The following is a 19,250-nucleotide window of genomic DNA, read 5'->3' on the forward strand; positions in this document are numbered from 1 at the left end:
GCACCAAGAAAATGGGATAAAGAAACCGAACTGAGGAACTTTTCTCCTGTTATCTATTGGATTTGACTTTTATTATTGTTCCTATTTGAACTATATGTTGTGGAGTGGTGCATCTGTGCTTTTTGTTTCAATATGTCACAAAGAGGTTGTGCTACAAGATGTGTGTAGGGATGTTAGGAAAGGTAATCAGAGAGTGCTAACTGTTGCTATAAGGGTGTCTGTGACATTTTTCCTAATGAGTCCAGGATTGCCAAGGGTGACCACCTGTTAAAGGTCCACAATAGTAAACATCCCTTGTAAAACACAAGAAAGGGAATCAACATATGTTGTCTTTAATACATAGCAATGTAAAAGCAATTTCACTGGTCTTTTAAGTAGTGTGAAATGTTTTATTATTATTTAGGCAAATGAAACTTCATTTTTGTGTAAGGCTGCAATTTCACATTCAGCCATCTTTGTGTGAGCTAAGGGGACACATATCCATTCATAGAGTGCTATCCAACTGCAGTAGGGGTGAGAGTGTTCTCATCACAATGCATGTAACACTGTAAAGGTAAATATAGAAGACATGCATAGGTCCTCCAAGGAGCTTATGCACAATGCTAGGGAGGAGAAGGGCTCTGTGATGAAAGATGTGAGTAAGGGCCTTACACATTACCTTGCGAGTGAAGATAATGTGCCTAGCAGGTTTTGGTTACTCACAGTCATGACCATCAATCACAGATAAAACATTCTGTCACCTATTGCATACTGACAAGGACTTGTGAGGATGTTGTGTGACAGTATAGACATAAGTAAGCAATGATCATGCTGCTAACATCATGTACGTCTTTTAACCTTTTTTGCTAAAAACATCCCTAGTACGTATCCATGATTGTTAAGCGCCTTGGCACACCCTCATTTCATATGGTTATAACGGTACTGGGGTATTGAGAACTACCTTCGTCATTAGGATTGGTGAAAGTAAATATTTCCACATCATCTTAAGGTTTGTGACCACCTGAAATATATGATAAGATGATTTGTTACATTTAGCCACATGACATATTGTACAGCATTTATTTATTTATTTTTATTTTGAGAGCTTTATATAGCACGAACAAGAACCTTGCGGGAATCAGAGCGCTGTAAAAGCAAGCTGTCAGGAGCAGATAAAAATATATAGTCGAAAGTATATGATTGAGTCTAGTACAGAGAAGTAGCTACCAATAGAAAAACATATGTAATACAAGGATATATACAAACCTTTTAGAAACATAGTATCCCAGAGAATATCGTTCAAATCTTGTTGCGAGAGATCCAATACAAAGTAGTCACTAAAAATCCGGATATAAAATATTTCACGTAAATGTAGACATGAGATTTGATTTCACTTCTTTTTTGAAAAAGGCAGTAGAAAAAGGCAGTAGAGGGGTTCTGTTTCATTTCTGGGGGTAGGGCATTTCAGATCCTAGGGGCCATTCCTGAGAAGGATCGGTTATATGTTTTTTTCTTGGCGAATCTTTGCAGCTCCAAAAGAAGATTCTTGGAGCTTCTGGTGGATTTGTTACTGTAATGAGAGTGACAGTTTATGTGTTAGATAACTTGGGGTATTGTGGTGTAGGGCCTTGTGCGTCATACAAGCGATTTTTAGATGAATTCTCCCCTCAAATGGTAGCCAATTGAGAGATCTAACGTCCGGGGAGATATGAGAGTTTCTTTTGGAGCCTGTGATTAGTCTAGCTGCTATGTATATTGTGACTCTTAGCGGGGCTGTCGTTGATCTGGGAAGACCGTAAAGGGAGACACACCCATATTCGACTCTTGGGATTACTAAGGCTTGCAAAGCCTGTTTGAAGTCATTTGCGGTCAAAAAGGGTTTCAATTTTTTCAAGGTGTTTGTTTGAAAATGTGCTAGAGGCACAATGTTTCTGCATGTTAAGTTACAGTCTTGTGTTATTCCCAGTGATTTTTCTGAATAGACAATGAGTGGTTGACATTTGAGTGGTGTTAGGTAATTCAGCCAGTCCTGAATGTTGGGAGTAGCGATTAGGAGGAATTCAGTTTTGAGGGTGTTTAGTTCCAGATGGTTTTCAGACAGCCAGGATTGATTTTTTTCCAGCGTTGAATTGAAGGAATTGATGTCCTCAGGTGAATGAATCTTTATGTAGAGTTGCGTATCATCTGCGTACATGTGATAGTGGACCTTAGATGCGCTGAGGAGTTAGGTGAGTGGTTCCATATAGAGGTTGAAAAGAGTGGGTGAGAGGCATGATCCTTGCGGTACTCCTAGAGTTACTGGCACAGGATTGGATAAGGAATTGTTGAACTTGAATCTTTGAGATCTGTTTTGGAGGAAGGAAGTGAATAAGTAAGTACAAAGCCGGATAAACCCATTCTGTGTTTCAGGAGGTCTAGCAAGTTGTCGTGTTTGACTGTGTCAAAGGCCGAAGATAGGTCAAGCAAGATTAGTAAACAAGTTTTGTTTTGGTCAAAGATTTTTAGTGCGTCCTCTATTATGAGTGTCATGGCTAATTCTGTACTGTGACCTGCTTGGAAGCTAGATTGGTATTGGTTGAGCTGGTTGAAATGGACTATATGGTTGCCCAACTGTATATGAACACATTTTTCTAGGAGTTTGGCCAGAGTGGGGATGTTGGATATTGGGCGATAGTTGTTTAGGTCCGATAGGTCAGCCGATGGCTTCTTTAACATAGGGGATACCTGTCCTACTTTAAGGATATCTTGGATGGTTGGCATTGGAATGGCATTGATTGGATAACAAAGAATATTGAAAAACAAATGAAGGAGTATCACCCGATGTATAGGCTGAAGGTTTTCCAAAATTGGAATAATTATTCCTTTCCTTTTCTAAAAACCTCTCACTCACCACCTAGTGGTGACATGCTTCATCATCAGGGGTCCACCCTGGTGGCCTAGCGTCACCAGGGTGTGCTTCGACACCTGTAATACAGTGGAGCAGGTTGTGGGGTGTAAGTGCAAAAAAAGTGTTAAAAATTCTCCTGGTTTACTTTGTAGGAATACATTTTATTGAAAACCAGCTGGACAATAGTAAAATAATAAAAGTGAGATACTGGAAGGGGAGTTACGGCCTACGTATCTCAATATGTGTTCATAGTGCACTATGACAATATTTAACTTCAGTTTCCTGGTGAACTTAAAAAGATCTACCCTAGTGTCAGAGTAATTGAAAAGTTCGGTGGGGCAGAAAGTAAGACCCAAGCATAGAGTTTGTTTCTCAGACTGAGACAGAGTTCTAGAAGAGAGATTTATGATTGTTTTGTTTACCGTTTGTGCATTCATGGTTATTTTCATTTTCTGTAACCACCTCTTTTGGTTCCCACTGGTTTTTGTTTGTTTGAGATAGACCTCTTATCACATATAGACGAGGAAGGAATCTAAGGGACATGCTTATCAAAGGTGACATAACTGTTAACAAACGCCATATACAAGGTCTAAAAGGATTCTACCCCTGTGGGCATTGTAGAGCCTGTACTTACAGCACTATGGTCAAACATATTGATATACCAGGCAGGCAAGAGCCAAAAATGATCAAACAGTTTTTGACATGTACTACCACGTTTTTCATCTATGTATTAGTGTGCCCGTGCAAAAAGAAATATGTAGGAAGCCCCACATGTATGGTCAAGAAGAGGGTACAAGAACACCTCAGAGCCATCACACACGTGAACAGCCATTATATCATCGCTAGATACCACAATTCTGACAACTCCCTTCTCAGAAACTTTGTAATCGAACAGATCAATATTGGGAGAAGAGGGGGAACCGGGAACTAGCGTTGAGGAAGAAGGAATCACGCTGGATCATGGAACTCGAGACAAAGTATCCTGGGGGACATAATTGGGATAAAGAGCTCGCAACTCACCTTCATGATGGTTAGATTTATGAGGTTCAGAGGTTTAAGATCACGGGGTTCATTAGAAAACCTTTAAAAAAATTCCTGAAAATTTATGATTATGTAAAACAGACCAGATATGTAACTTTAAATTCTGTGTGTTTGAAAAAAGTTAAAATGTTCAAATGATTTTATGTATATTTTAACTGTATGTTTTTTTATGTGTTTTTGTAGGAGGATGGAAGATCCTTATTCACTCCTGTCACGTCCATATCACGGTCCCAGGACCTCCTTGAATTCTGGATGAAAGACACTTTTGCACCTGAATGAAAGTAGAATTTTCACTATATATTTTTTCTTTGCACCGTTCCCTGTAGCACATAAGTATTACACACCTACCTATGGGTTCCATGCATGGAGGGCTGTCCCTGGGTACCGGCTACTTCCCTTGATGCGGGTATAAATCGGGCACTAGACCGGATGCAATTATATAAATCCCGCTCAGAGTATTATCTAGAAATTAATAATCTCTATAACCTGTATGATAGAAACGGGCACTGGACACTGTTCACTATGCCTCCACTGGGTGTAACTGTGGCACTTGTCCGATAACAAACACAAATAGACACCGATAACATGTATACTAAAAGGTATACCAAATGTAAATACAAAATCATATGCAATAGGAAATGTTAAAATAATTTTCTGTTGTTTAACACCCGATGTAACTACAGGTTCCAGTCATGATATGTAGCCAGCATTAGATGGCGGCTATTTTGTACTGTGTAACTAAAAGTGGTGGTGACACATCTTATATGTTTATGACCCTCATGGTGATGTGTATATTATAGTTTGACCTACAGGGGTTAATCACCTGTGATCAAGACAAGATTCATTGTCGAAACGCGTAGCGTGTTGCCTGGGCAATAAACTCGTTATGCTGCAGTATTCCTGAGTGCGTCTTCTTGCCTTTAAGCAAACTGTATTAAATAAAAAAATAAGAACTGAAAATTAAGTAAATGCAGCAAAAACATTTTTGCACATTGAAAATATTAATAATAAAACATATTATAATTTTAAATAATCAAAAACATAATAATATAAATGATCACAGCATAAAATAAATGATGAAATATAAAATGTAATACATATACGGTTCCCATTACAATTTATACCAAACTATGCAAACTATAAAAATGACTAAATAAAAAATTTCCTACTCACACGTCACAGAATGCAAAAATAAGAACACTGTGATCAAAATTTACAAATCTCCTTCCAATAACTGCAACAGTAGTAAAAGCATTGAACTACGGATAAGTAGTATTTACTGTACCCATTCCCAGCCAGAACAACATTAGCAAAACTGTTGGAGTGCGAGGGAATAAATTAACTATTCCCACTCCAATCACTACCATAGTAGGGAAAGTGTTAAATTGCAGAGGGGTAAAATTTGCTATTCCCAACCAATGAAAGTAAGAGTAGGGAAAGTGTTGGATAGCAGAGGGGTACATTTTACTATTCCCACTCCAATAAGTGCAACAGTAGGGAAAATGTTGGATAGCAGAGGGGTATAATGCACTTTTCCCACTCCAGTCAGTAAGTCAGTACAACAGTAGGGAAAGTATTGGATTGCGGAGGAGTAACATTTACTAATCCCACTCCAATAAGTGCAACAGTAGTGAAAGTAGTGGAAAGTGGAGGGGTAAAATTTACAATTCCCACTCCAGCCAGTACAATAGTTGGGAAAAGGTTGGATTGTGGAGGGGTAAAATGTAATTTTCCCACCCCAAAAAGTGCAGCAGTAAAATACCAAAATAATTTTCTTAAAATTAAATATTTTTATTTAGAAATTACTCATTAACAAAAACATTTATTATTACAAACATTTTGTTTAATTACTTCCCACCTTACAACACCATAAATCTAACAACCTGAACCTAATACAGTCTTTACACTTTTAATATAAATATTCATCAACAAACTAATTTTCATTAAATAAATATTAAATAATAATTAATTATTATTTATATACTTGCCAGAATAAATCCCCACAAAGCACACAACAAACTTATAGCATGAAAATCTTTTTTTTCACAATTAACATAATTAATTCTTACATTGAACATTAATATTAATTAAAAAATAATTATTAATTACTTAAATTCATTTACTTCCTACCCACACCCACATCTAAAACGTAAAAAAAAAAAAATTTGCACACTTAATTATCAATGAAACAAATATTATTGATTAGAAACCAAATTATAATCATTAAAGTTAATTAGTGTCCCACCCTTTATCCCCATAATCCTCACATCCCGCACCTAAAATTTAAACGTTTAAAAATAGTTACATAATTAAAATTCATTTTCATATAAATAACTAATAGTATTTAGCAACTAATTGTACAGTAATTACAAATTATTTATTCCCCACCCTTTACATCTTGAAACCCAAAACCTTCACCTGAAAAAAGTGAATAAACAATTAACTAATTATTAATATATTACAAATAAATTACATCCCACACATTACCTCTATAACCCCACAACCCGCACCTAAAGAAAATGCACAATTAATTACTATTCATTAACAACTAATTCTTAATAATCAAAAATATATAACTTCCGACCCTTCACTTCTATGAACCCCACAACCCACACATAAAATTTACCCAAAATATTTTTAAAGCACAATGAACGCAATTAAATACCAATGAAATAAACATTATTGATTAAAAAATAAGAATTAATTTATTATAATTAAATTACTTCCCACCCTATTCCCCTATTAACCCACAACCTGCTACGGAACTAAAAAACAAAAAATGTATTTAAATTAGATTTAATATATAGTAAAAATATAACATCAAGATTATAAAACATAAACAACTCTTTTACAAATAAATCATATCACATACATTTAAAATAAATACTAAAATACATAACACTAATTAAAAAACTATATTTTAAACACCTATATTTTTGCAAAAGATAATAATGACTTCTATATTTTTAAAATCGATATTACTTACCTTCAAATCGATATTCTTGACAACGATAATCTTGACATTGATAATTCCATGTCACAATACTTTCAACTCGAAATATTGTCTAAACACTGTATTTGACAAGGTGGTAGATGCCTTAATGAGGTTACTATTGGATTAACACCATCAAATATTTTGTAATGCTTTGCATTTCAATCATGCCCATCCACTTAGGTAGCAATCAGTGCAGTGTAATACAATAGACACGCATCTGCTCACAGTGCGCATGGCGGACCATTCCATGCGCAAACTTCTACTCAACTGGTTCAGAAGTGAAAGTAATGCAGGTGTCGCCAGACACTGAGGTCATACTAGCAGGCTACCCTAACTGCGGGGTGGGTGGTGCATTGGCTTGTTCTCCACCCCAATTGGAATCCAGGCCACATACAATGGCAGCTCTAATAAAGGCACACAGGAGTCTTCTGATAATTGATGTCTGGCGCTATCCCCACCACAATACAAAAAAAATTCCGGTTATGCCCCAGCTATAGCCACGCACAGCCGCCTTGATAACTTTTTTGTTCAGAGGACTGCTGCTCATAGAGTAGAGGATGTACAAATTTTGGCCAGGTACATATTGGTTGAATGAATGAATGAATAAATGAAAGGGCATTAGTATAGTGCACTGTTAATCCAGAGAGTGTACTGGCGGTCTGCACTTCTATAATTACTATAGTGGAGCAATTATAATGCCATGTCTTTAGTGGAGGTAGCTAAGATGGTCTGAAGTTCAGGAGGTAGTTTTTCTCAGGTTGATGGTCCAAAAAAGAGAAAGATCTGCCTCCAGCTCTAGATCGTCGGACCCTTGGAATTTTGGTCAAAAAAGCATTTGTAGAGCAAAGACATCTGGTAGGAGAATAGAAACTATTCTTTTCCCTAAGATATCCGGTACCAGTCTGGTCAAGGCCTCTATGGACCAGAATAAGGTTTTTAAATAGAGGCCTCTTTTTTGAAGGATGCCAGTGCAAATCCCACAAGGGAGCAGATACAGAAAATCTCAAAGGCAGTCCCAAGAGAGTAGTTTGTGACTGAGATAATCTGGAAGGCCCAGATACAAGACATTGCAGTAATCAAGCCTTGAAGTTATAAGCGCTTCTATCAACTGTTTACTGGCAGTGAACGATAGAAAGGGAACAAGTTTTCCTAGGACATGCAGGGGACCAAAGCAAGATCCTACTACATCATTCACCTGAGGTGCAAAAGAGAGACAATCATCAAATTTGATGCCTACATTTTTCACAGAATTCACATGGCGCTCAGGGGGAGGAGTGTCTGCAGGACCAGTAAAACTGCAATGTTTCCGGGGCCTTTACTGCAAGAAAGAGAAGCTCCATTTTCTTCTCATTGCATTTAAGCTGATGGTAAAATAGCCACTGGAAGACAGCTGACAAACAGGTTTTAATGTTTTCACCAGGGAAATCTACATCATGCTCCCAAAAACAGAAGTTTGGTGTCAGAGGTAAGTTTTTGCTCCAAGGGCCTCAGCGAGTAAGGCAAGGGGTTAAGGTATATTTGAAATAAAGTAGTGCTTACAGTGGAGACCTGAGGTACTCCTGCACACAGTTTGCATGACCCAGACAAAAAAAGAGGAATCCAGACCTATTGACCTCGATCTTCAAGAAATGAGGCAAGCCAATCTAAAGTCTTACCACCAATTCCGATAGATAGGAGAAGGGCTAGGAGAGTGGCATAGGGTGCCATATTGAAAGCCACTGTAAGATATAACATTGCCAGCAATGCCTTACCACCACCAGTGAATGGACTCTTGATGTAATCAGCCACATCCACTAGCGCTGTTTCCATGATGAAACAGGGTACGAAGCCTGACTGGTTCATATGTAAAAGGATATTGCTTCCCAGATACTGAAAGAGTTGTAGGTTAACATTTTCTCCAGTACCTTAGAGAAGGCTGGGGACAAAGAAATGGGTCTATAGTTAAAGTACTCTCCTGGGTTGGCCTGGGGCTTTTTCAGCAAGGGTAAGATTTTGGCTTGCTTCCGGAACCCCTTCACAATTGCTAAAGCCAGAGACTCAGTCAAGAGTGCCAACACATTAGTGGGGCAGGGGTCTGCCGGCGATCCAAATTTAAGGCCACACATAGCAATGTGGGAGTCATCCAGGGAAATGGTGTCGAATCTGGAGAGGATCACTGCAGAGAAATTTGCTCAAGGCCATAAGATATATTGTCCCACACAGCCCCCTCAGTCCTCAGAGTGCAGGAAGCAAAGCTGTCCTAAATATTCAGGATATATCATGAAAATAGAATACCAGCTGCATACATCACTCACTATGGGTTACTTAGCATGCAGTGGTAGCCTTTTACGGCTTATAAAATGTTACACAATTTTGAACATCTCTCACGATTTATTACTAGGCCTTTCAGTTCCACCTTCCAGGTAGGCTTTTGCCACTTTTTTAAACCTCTCTTTAAAATTCTTTTAGAGCAAACCTGTATTGATCCTCATAGTTAGGATTATAAGATTACCTCTACTGTCTTTCAAGGAACTTACACTGATTTTCCACACTTTGATAGCATCTCTTAACCAGGGGCAAAATGGCTTTTCTCTGCGTGTAATCTGTGGGATTTCAGGTGCCAGTCCCTAGGCAACGTCAGTAATCCAACTACCTAATAGATCAGCATAGGTGTTTACATCACTCACAAAAGTAATTCCCTGAGGAGGTCTGCTGTCTTGATTTTATGAAAAGCTTCCAAAACATAAGAGGCTGCTAAAGCCCGTGGTTGATTTCTCCCTTCCATCGCCCAATCAAATTTGATCAGAAAATGATCGGACCAGACTTGTAGAATGGGTGTGTCAACTTTCAAAGTTTTATTAGTAAAACTTTATGTCTAGCACATGTCCTGCTTGATGTGTAGGGCTAAACACACATTGAACTATTTCCATATAAAATAATGTCACTTAAAATAAAGACCACTTCATTATCATATTACTGATATTTGAATGCTCAGGGAGAACTTGTTAAATTCACTTCATTATCATCCTGTTTATCCATATGGAGGTTAAAGTCTCCTAGCAATATAAAATGGGCATAGTGCACAGCCATATGGGCCACAGTGTTAAACAGAGAGTTGAGCAAGGGACTGGCATGGCCCAGGGGTACGTAAATTAAGGCTCCCAGTAGAGAATGATGGGGAGATATAGCAAGAGTCAGAAACAAGTGCCTCTGTAAGGGGATAGCTAAGCAGTCAAAAGTATCTCTATATATCAGAGCAACACCCCATTGGTGCTTACTTATTCCATAGATAGGCAGCTATCACAGGTCCCGCTGTGGTGGATTGATGCCGAAACCTTGACAGATATGATTTTCAGAGATACGCTCTCCAGTACATTGACCCACCCAGTATTTTGATGAAAATTGGGAATCAGCAGGTCGCAGAGGAGTGGGATGGGATGCCATGAAAGTGGTAATAGTAGGAGTGTGTCTGGCCACAACAGTGGGGGTGTGCTGCACATTAGAAACTGACCTTACCCGCCAGGAGTAGGAACTGATAAGATTGGGGTACATACGGCTTTCACACCCCTCGGCACAGAATGTCTGGAATAGCTAGAAGCAGAATGTATATGAGCTATGGAATCAATTGGAGAAATATTCCAGAAAAACAGCAAGATGGAGATGTTATCTAGAGGGAGATAAGGCAGGGCAGACGCCGTGCCATGTCCTATAATAACCATTAGAGACGCGTCCGGTAGTGAACGCCATACACAGCACACAATTAATACCGCCTCTGCAGGACACTTTCAGAGGGTGTATGTGGCTTCCCAGAGGTTGCCGATGCCACAGGATCTCTCTCTATATTCTGTCTCCAGTCAGGAATTGCTCAGAACTATAACAGCCTTGAAGCCTAAAAAATCACCAGGCAGCAACCGCTTACTGACAGAATTTTATAAATGTTTCCCCTAGACTCTGCAAGATAAATCGCTTGCAGTATATGTTGAAACCATTTATAAGCAAGAGCATCCACAATCGATAAAGGAAGCATTGATCACAGTGATTCCGAAGCCACGTAAGGAACTTTCAGAAAAAGGGTCCAACAGACCCATTTGCAGGGTAAATGTAGATCTAAAAATCATGAGTCATCTCCTGGCATGGGGCCTGCCTTGGCTGATCCATGAAGATCAGTCTGGATTCATCCCACAGAGAAATACCTTATGTAAATTACGTTCCCTGGCACACATACTGCATTGGCAGAGGCTGTGGGAGGATCCCTATTCAATTGTCTTTTTAGATATTGAACAAGCATTTGATTCAGTTATGTGAGACTATGTATGGCAGGTGATGATGAAGACGGAACTTGGCTGCTGCTTTATGAGATGGTTTAGATATTCTACACAATTCTACACAATTCCTATAGCGAGGGTGCATACCACGCGGTATGTGTTAGCAGAGATCCTATTTGAAGTGGGCATGTCTCCACTGATTTTTCCCATGCCTATGGAGCCTTTAGCATACACACTTCGGCACACACTTGGGGCGGGGCATAAAAGTGGGATATACAGAGCATATTGTTTTGTTGTATGCTGATGATGCCATGCTGCATCTGCGACAGCCGGACATCTCGGTCCTCGATTTTATTAAAAGTAATGACTGAATTCTGGGAAATGTCAGGGCCACAGCCCAGCCTGAACAAATTGGTCCTGTTTCCATTGGGACAGTCGGTAGGTTGACCCTTGCCCACCTCCCAAGCTCTGCTTACCCTGGTCAATTGATAGGATGAAATATCTGGGCATTATTATTACACATGACCAGACCCAGTTCAATACCCACAACATGGGATGGGTGTTGGATAATTTGCGTCCCACTATTAGAGTTTGGATCACGTTACACCTCTCACTGATGGGAAATATAGCTCTTATAAAGATGGTGGTGCTGCTGAGGTGTCTCTAAGCTATGCAGAATGCTTCCTGTGAACTTCCCCAGATAGTGTTAAAGGAGCGTGACAAGTTTTGTTGAAACTCCTATGGCAGGGCAAGCATTGCAGAGTAGGGTTGTCGACCCTGAAATGAAAATGGGATATGGGGGGCGTGGAGGTTCCAGATCTTGAGTTGTATTACTTTGCGAAGCAGTTGCATCATGCAATTCTTTGATTGGACGGGGAGCCTAATTGGGAACAATTCCTGTTGGTCATCACTCCTATGGGAACATTTAAATACAAAAGAATGCCCTTTGGTCTCGTTTCGGCAGCTTCTGTATTTCAAAGAATCATGGCTAAGATTTTGAAAGGTTTGTGTGGTGTGAAGTGTTATCAGGATGATTTGTTGATATTTGGAAATATTTTGCGTGAACATAATGAACGTGTGTGTCTTGTTCTTAGACTTTTGGGTGAAGCTGGTATGTCCCTGAAGAAAAGTAAGTGCAAATTCAGTGTATAAGAAGTAAATTATCTTGGACATAGAATTACTGGTGAGGGTGTTTTCCCAAAAAAAGAACTAGTAGAGACAATTTCGAAGATAAAGGAACCTCTAAATAAGGATGAGTTACTTTCCTTTTTGGGGATGGTTGAGTTCTATGGAAAGTTTATTACTAATTTTGCGGAAAAGACATATAGCCTGAGGAAGTTGACTGCTAAGAATGTTGTTTTTGATTGGTCTGATGACTGCAGAAAAGAATTTGAAGGTATAAAAATGGAATTAAACAAGGCTCCATCTCTGCATGCTTTTGTTCCTGGACTTCCGACTTTTATGTTCACTGATGCCAGTGATAAAGGCCTCGGAGCTATTTTGTTACAAAGGAAAGATGGGTGAGATTTATTGATTTGCTGTTCATCGAGGTGCCTTATGGGTGCGGAAATGAATTACTCGGTAATAGAGAAGGAGTCTCTTGCCATTTTTTGGGCTTTGAGAAAATTCAGGAATTTGATCTGGGGCTCAAAGGTGTGTATTTTATCGGATCATACGCCCTTAAGAGAGGTATTTTCAAAGAAGGGTTTGGATGCCATTTCTTCAAGAATTAGAAAATGGGTGATCTCATTACAGGAGTTTGATTTTGAGGTGGATTACATTCCTGGTGTGGCTAACAAGTCAGCAGATTGTTTATCAAGACTAGTTGGTGTTGAGAATTTTCAAGAAGAAGATACTTATGAAACAGATGACAATATCGGTGTTTGTGAAGTTACTGAAGGAGCTGTTGAGGAATGTGAATGGAGGACTGAGTTGGAGAAAGATGAAGAGATTTCGAAGGTTATTTGTTCCTTGAAGAACCATAGTCGTTTAGAAAAACCATGGTTATTGGTTTCAGATGAACTATCTATTACTGATGATGGTCTTCTCACTAGTGGGACGAAGTTAATTCCACCAGTTGGTATTAGAAAAAAATTGTTATCTCATGCTCATTGTGGACACCTAGGCATTGTCAAGACTAAGGAAATTCTCCGTTTGCAATTTTGGTGGCCTGGCATGGATCTAGAAATAGAGAGAATGGTGAGAGATTGTCCTGAATGTTGTCCAAGTGATAAAATTGTAAAGACTAGACAGATGCCCATGGTAAAAAGGACTTTACCCAATCATCCTTAGGATGAGGTTGCTATCGACATTGTTGGTCCTTTGACTGGAGTTTCTGATACTCTATATTTAATTGTTTTGATAGGTTTATATTCGAGATGGATTGAGGTTTCTGCTGTAAGAGACATAACTTCAGATGCTGTTATTACATTTTTGGATGGTGTTTTTTTAAAAGAAAGTTTTCCCAATAGTTTACTTTTGGATAATGGGCCTCAGTTTTGCTCGAAGTTGTTTGAGGATTATTTAAAGAAGTGTGGTGTGGCCCATAAGAAATGTTCTTTGTATCATCCTGAGTCGAATGGTGCTGTCGAGAGAGTTAACAAGACTCTTAAAGAAGCTATTCAGTTGGCAAGGTCATCTGGTTTGGACTGGAAGGTGTCTCTTAAGGACAGAATTATTAGTTATCGCATGGCTCCTCATTCCACTACTGGAGGATCTCCTTTTGAGTTGTTCAAGGGAAGAGTTCCAAATACTTTGTGGTGTCCAGGATGGATGAAGTTGAACAAAGGTTTGGTTGATAATATCGTTGGGGAATGGAGAGGTAAGGAATTAGACAAACAAATTGCTAGGAAAGAATATTTTGATAGTAGAAAGTCTGTATTGTTTCAAAAGTTCAAACTTGGTGATCTTGTTCGCATCAGAGCCCCTGTCTGGTGTAGGCCTTGATCAAAGTTCACTGAAGTTCGCTCTGTGGTGAAAATCTTCAGGAATGCTGTCAAGACGGATGATGGGAGGATATGGAATAACAGTCGTGTGGTTTTGGTTGGTTCAAGGTTGCCTGTTGTTGAAAGTGCTCACGGTGTTGGGGGTAGTTCAGGCAATTTCCGTTACTGTTCTCCTGGGTCTCCGAGTTTGTCGCTTTCTTCTAGAATGGGTCAAAGAGTGCGTAGACATCCTTCTTACTTAAAAGATTATGTTTAAGTTTTCTTTTTTTTTTTTTTTTTCTTTCTTTCTTTCTTTTGTTTTGTTAGAAAGGGAGATGTGTGATAATATGCTTTGTACCTTTAATTCTTGGAATCCTGTTAAGGAATCCTGTTAGGGGTTCTTGTCTAGAATGTAGACTTCCCTGGAAGTCAGTTGATCGTTTGACTTCGTGGATGAGGTCATTAAATACCCACTTACCTGAATCTGATGTCTCCTGCTTCCTTATTTTAATGTGGTAAACACCACAGTAGGCACTCATGGTGATCACCAGCTTGGGGCCCTCCTGATGCGAGTAGGTCATATGCTGGTAAACCTTCCTCACTTGATTCACCTGCTGGGAAGGATTTTGGATAGATTTGTGATGCAGGTCCTGAAGAGAGCACCATATGCTCTTGATCTCAACCTATGGATAATCTATATTTCTGAACAGATGACTAATGTGATGTCCCTTGTTAAATGGCAGGAAGATTAATGTATTCTGTTATCTAATTTGTATCCCGAGGAGCGGTTCCCCCCAAGATGCCATTATGTGTGTTTGGCTTTTGTTCAAGGTTAGTTCCTTCAATACGCCAATATGGCAGCAACAGCTTGGCAATTGTGGCCTACCTTTCTGGAGGTACCCGAACACTTGCAAACCTTGGTGGCGCTGTTATCCATGGCAGAGAGCTGCAGGCTCTTTATGCATTCATATCGAGCTTCACACTGTAGCAGGCAGCTCTGGCAGTTCAAAACAGAGGAAACATTGTAACAGTAATCTGAGCTGCCTCTTACTCCAAAAGACTGATCAAAAAGTCATGCAGGGGTTTGGAGAGTAGCAGCTCGGTTCAAGCAGGTCCAATATAATGTAGTCCATATGACATACTTATGCCCAAAAAGGTTGCACTCTATTTCCCCCTTCAGAGGGAAGTGATGCCCTAAATGCGGAGTAGGAGGATTTTTTACAGATAGTGTGGCACTATTCTACTTTGGTCTCCGTTGAGGTTCAGGTCTTAGCCCAACTAAAGAGGGTGACGGGCTGGGATATTTCCCACACATTTGATAAACGATTATTGCTGCTCCTACTTGGGAACGCGATAAATAAACTCAGTAGGTGCTATGCCATATTAGACCTAACAGTAGAAAAGAGCTGGATCAGCATCAGATAGGATCAGTATTAGAACAAGTATTGGCAAAACCAATACATGAGTCATTGGCTGCCAGCCTTTAGGCAATTATTTTTTTTTTATTCATGGTTTTTGCAAAACTGTATTGTTGAAGCACTTGCCGGGCCCTCATCAATTTTAAAGAAAATTGTCTAAAGCAAAAATGTTTTGGTCTTAAAAAGGCATGTATTGTCAAATCACTCTTTGGCACTGAATTTAACTACTGTGTGTGTGGATGTGCTCCTTGTAAAAGTACAGCAAACTGTAACTCTTCGTTAAGTCAGAAAATGTCTGAAGTGGGCTAACACACTGCCTGTCCCTTGATGCATGATGGACTGTGCGGAAGAAAAATGTGAATGATATAAGCACAGACTAATGGATGAGGCTTGTTTGAAAACCACTATAGGTCAAAGAAAGAAAGAAAGAAAACAAATTCGGATATAAGGAACAAGAGAAAGAAAGAAAGAAAGAATAACAGTCAGACAAGGTGGCAAAGATAGAGCACCTTCATGATCTTATATTCAGAGTTAAAGTGAGTCGCTAATATGGTATGAAAAATCAGACTCTGATAAACAACAGTCATATCAAAAAAAGGAAGATACAACAGCATTGGCAGGAGACAAGAAGTGATAAAGCTGGAAGGTGCCATGTGATCGCATCTAGTAGAAACAAAGGCAACACTAAATTAATAATAAATTGACAATAGAGTAAAAATTATAATACTGGCACGGACAGGAGCTACCTATTGTGCAGATTTGCTAGATGTGCTCCCTGTGAAAGGGGTAAATGCAGCCACTCAAAGTGAAGTTAGCCAGTGCCTGAAGCCAGCTGACCTATTGCCCCATGCTGCATGCTGCAATTTAAAATATTGATTTCCATAATATCGATTTTTTTTGGGTGTTATGTATGGTAGTATAAGTTTAATTTTTTTAAAGTAAAGAATGTTATGTAATTTAATTTTTGCGTAATTTAATTCCGTAACGGGTTGTGGGTTTATAGAGGAATAGGGTGGGAAGTAATTTAATTATAGTAAATGTAATAAATTAATAATTGGTAAATAATTTTTATGAATTGGTCATTCTTTTTATTAATTGTAATACAATTGTAATAACTGATTAATTGATAATTATGTTAATTGTATTATTTGTTTGGAGCGGGTTGTGGGTTTATAGGGGAAAAGGATGGGAAGTAATTTAATTGTAACAAAGTTGATATTTATTTTTATTTATATGTATTAATAATCAATTGCTTGAAAATTAATTGGTAATACATTTTTATTAATTGGTAATTCTTTTTTTTTAATCAGTAATTCATTTTTATTAGTTGGTAATTATTTTAAATGAATTTATTATTGGTATTGATAATTGATTTAATCTTCTATTAACATTAAATCATCGCTTTCCCTACTGTTGCACTCTCAGGAGTAGGAATAGTAATTTTTACCACTACGCTATCCAATGTTTTCCCTACTGTTGCACTCAATGGAGTGGGAATAGTAATTTTTACCCTCCCGCTATCCAACGCTTTCTCTACTGTTGCACTCACTGGAGTGGGAATAGTAATTTTTACCCTCCCGCTGTCCAACGCTTTCCCTACTGTTGCACTCACTGGAGTGGGAATAGTAATTTTTACCCTCCCGCTATCCAACGCTTTCCCTACTGTTGCACTCTCTGGAGTGGGAATAGTATTTTTTACCCTCCCGCTAACCAACACTTTCCCTACTGTTGCACTCTTTGAAGTGGGAATAGTAATTTTTACTCTACACTATCCAACGTTTTCCCTACTGTTGCACTCACTGGAGTGGGAATAGTAATTTTTACCCCCACTCTATCCATCGCTTTCCCTACTGTTGCACTCACTGGAGTGGGAATAGTAATTTTTACCCTCCCTCTATCTAACGATTTCCCTATTGGTGCACTCTTTGGAGTCGGAATAGTAATTTTTCCCCTACTTTATCCAACGTTTTCCCTACTGTTGTACTCAAGGGAGTGGAAATAGTAATTATTACCCCTACGCTATCCAACGCTTTCCCTACTGTTACATTCATTGGAGTGGGAATAGTAATTTTTACACTCTCACTATCGAACAAAATCTCTACTTTTTTATATTAGATTCATTAGTTTTACATTTTAAGCTTTTTTACATTATTTTAGGTATCTTATATTTAATTGTTTGTAATATTTAATTAAAGTTATAATTTTTTTAATACATTAAAAAATATATATTTTAGTTAACTATATTTTAGCATTCTATATGTTGAATTTTATATTTTAATACCTACCTGTTTGTAGATAGGGATTCTTTGTTTCTGTACTTCGATATTTTGAAGATATTTTGGGCATTCTATATTATGTCCCTCGATATTTAGTCACTGGACCACATAGATGATGTACTTATGTTTTGGCAGGGGATGTTGATGCACTCAAACTGTTTTTCCGGCACCTGAATGAGAACACTTACAACATAATGTGTACAGTACAGACAACATTGATGTCACACTGTATGTAGAGGGCCAACATATAGGTTTTGAAATATTTAGAAAACCTACGGCTTGCAATTTGGTACTACATGCAGCAAGCTCACTACCACCCTCACAAATCAAAGCTATTCCATATGGGGAGATGGTCAGTATCAGACCAAGGATTCCCAGTTTCTAGTAAGACCAGGTCCAGAAGTTGGGGCTACTCAACTGAGAATATGAATGCAGCCAAGAGCAATTTCAAGAAAATCAAGAGGGTGAACTTTCTCACAAATTCAAGATCCTGTAAAAGTAAAAAATACAAAAGGCTCATATTCATTACTCCATTCAGTACACCAAGCACAGAAATATACAAAATCCTTACTATACACTGGCATCTACTGCATATGGACAATACCCTTAGTGGACCGATTTATGCAAACCTTGGGCTCAAGCTTGGCACAGGGAGGACACTGGAATAATTACAATGTCTCAGTTACCTGGCACCACACATAGAGAACACATGGATACCACCACCCCCAAGGGTTTTCACGAATGTGGTTTGTGCAATGCCTGTAGTTTCACCAAAGACAAGACCATGTCTTTTCAATGCAATACTAACAGCATTCAGAAAGTCACTAAATTCATGAATTGCAGCACCAACTTTATTGTGTATTGTATTGTGTGTGAGTGAGGTTTCATTTACATTGGCATCCCTATCCAACCTCTGAAGAAAAAAATCAGGAACACCTCAGGGAAATCAGAAATAAAAACATCAGTTACTCACTTGCGGTACATTACTACACATTGCACAGACAGGATGAAATTATCAACATCAGTTTCCATTGCATAGATACTTCAAGTACCATGCCTCTGGGAGGTGACAGAACACTTCCTAGTACAAGGTTGGAGATCAGAGGAATAATGTAGCTCAGATCAGTTGACATGGGTTTGAACAAAGCATGGGCGGAAAATCCGTTACGCTCGCGGATTTTGCGGATTTGCGGATTTTGCGGATTTTCGGTAAATTCGCAATCCGCGAACGCTCGCTAATTTACCGAAAATCTGCAAATTCGCACGCAGCGGATTTTTTTTTCTTGGTGATACAATTTTGCGGCGTGCGGTGTAAGTTAGCAATTGCAAACATGTAGGTGCGGCGGGCAGCAACAATCTCGCACTCGCAAAATTACAAAAATGGCAATTCTGCACAAGAAATCTACTAGCAAGCAGCATAGACCTTCTGAAAATGATGATTTTTATCAGAATAACTCCTCAGGTTGACATTTGCCTGCACTTTTTT

Source organism: Lissotriton vulgaris, chromosome 6 (assembly GCF_964263255.1).
Source record: "Lissotriton vulgaris chromosome 6, aLisVul1.2, whole genome shotgun sequence".
Taxonomy (NCBI): Eukaryota; Metazoa; Chordata; class Amphibia; order Caudata; family Salamandridae; genus Lissotriton; species Lissotriton vulgaris.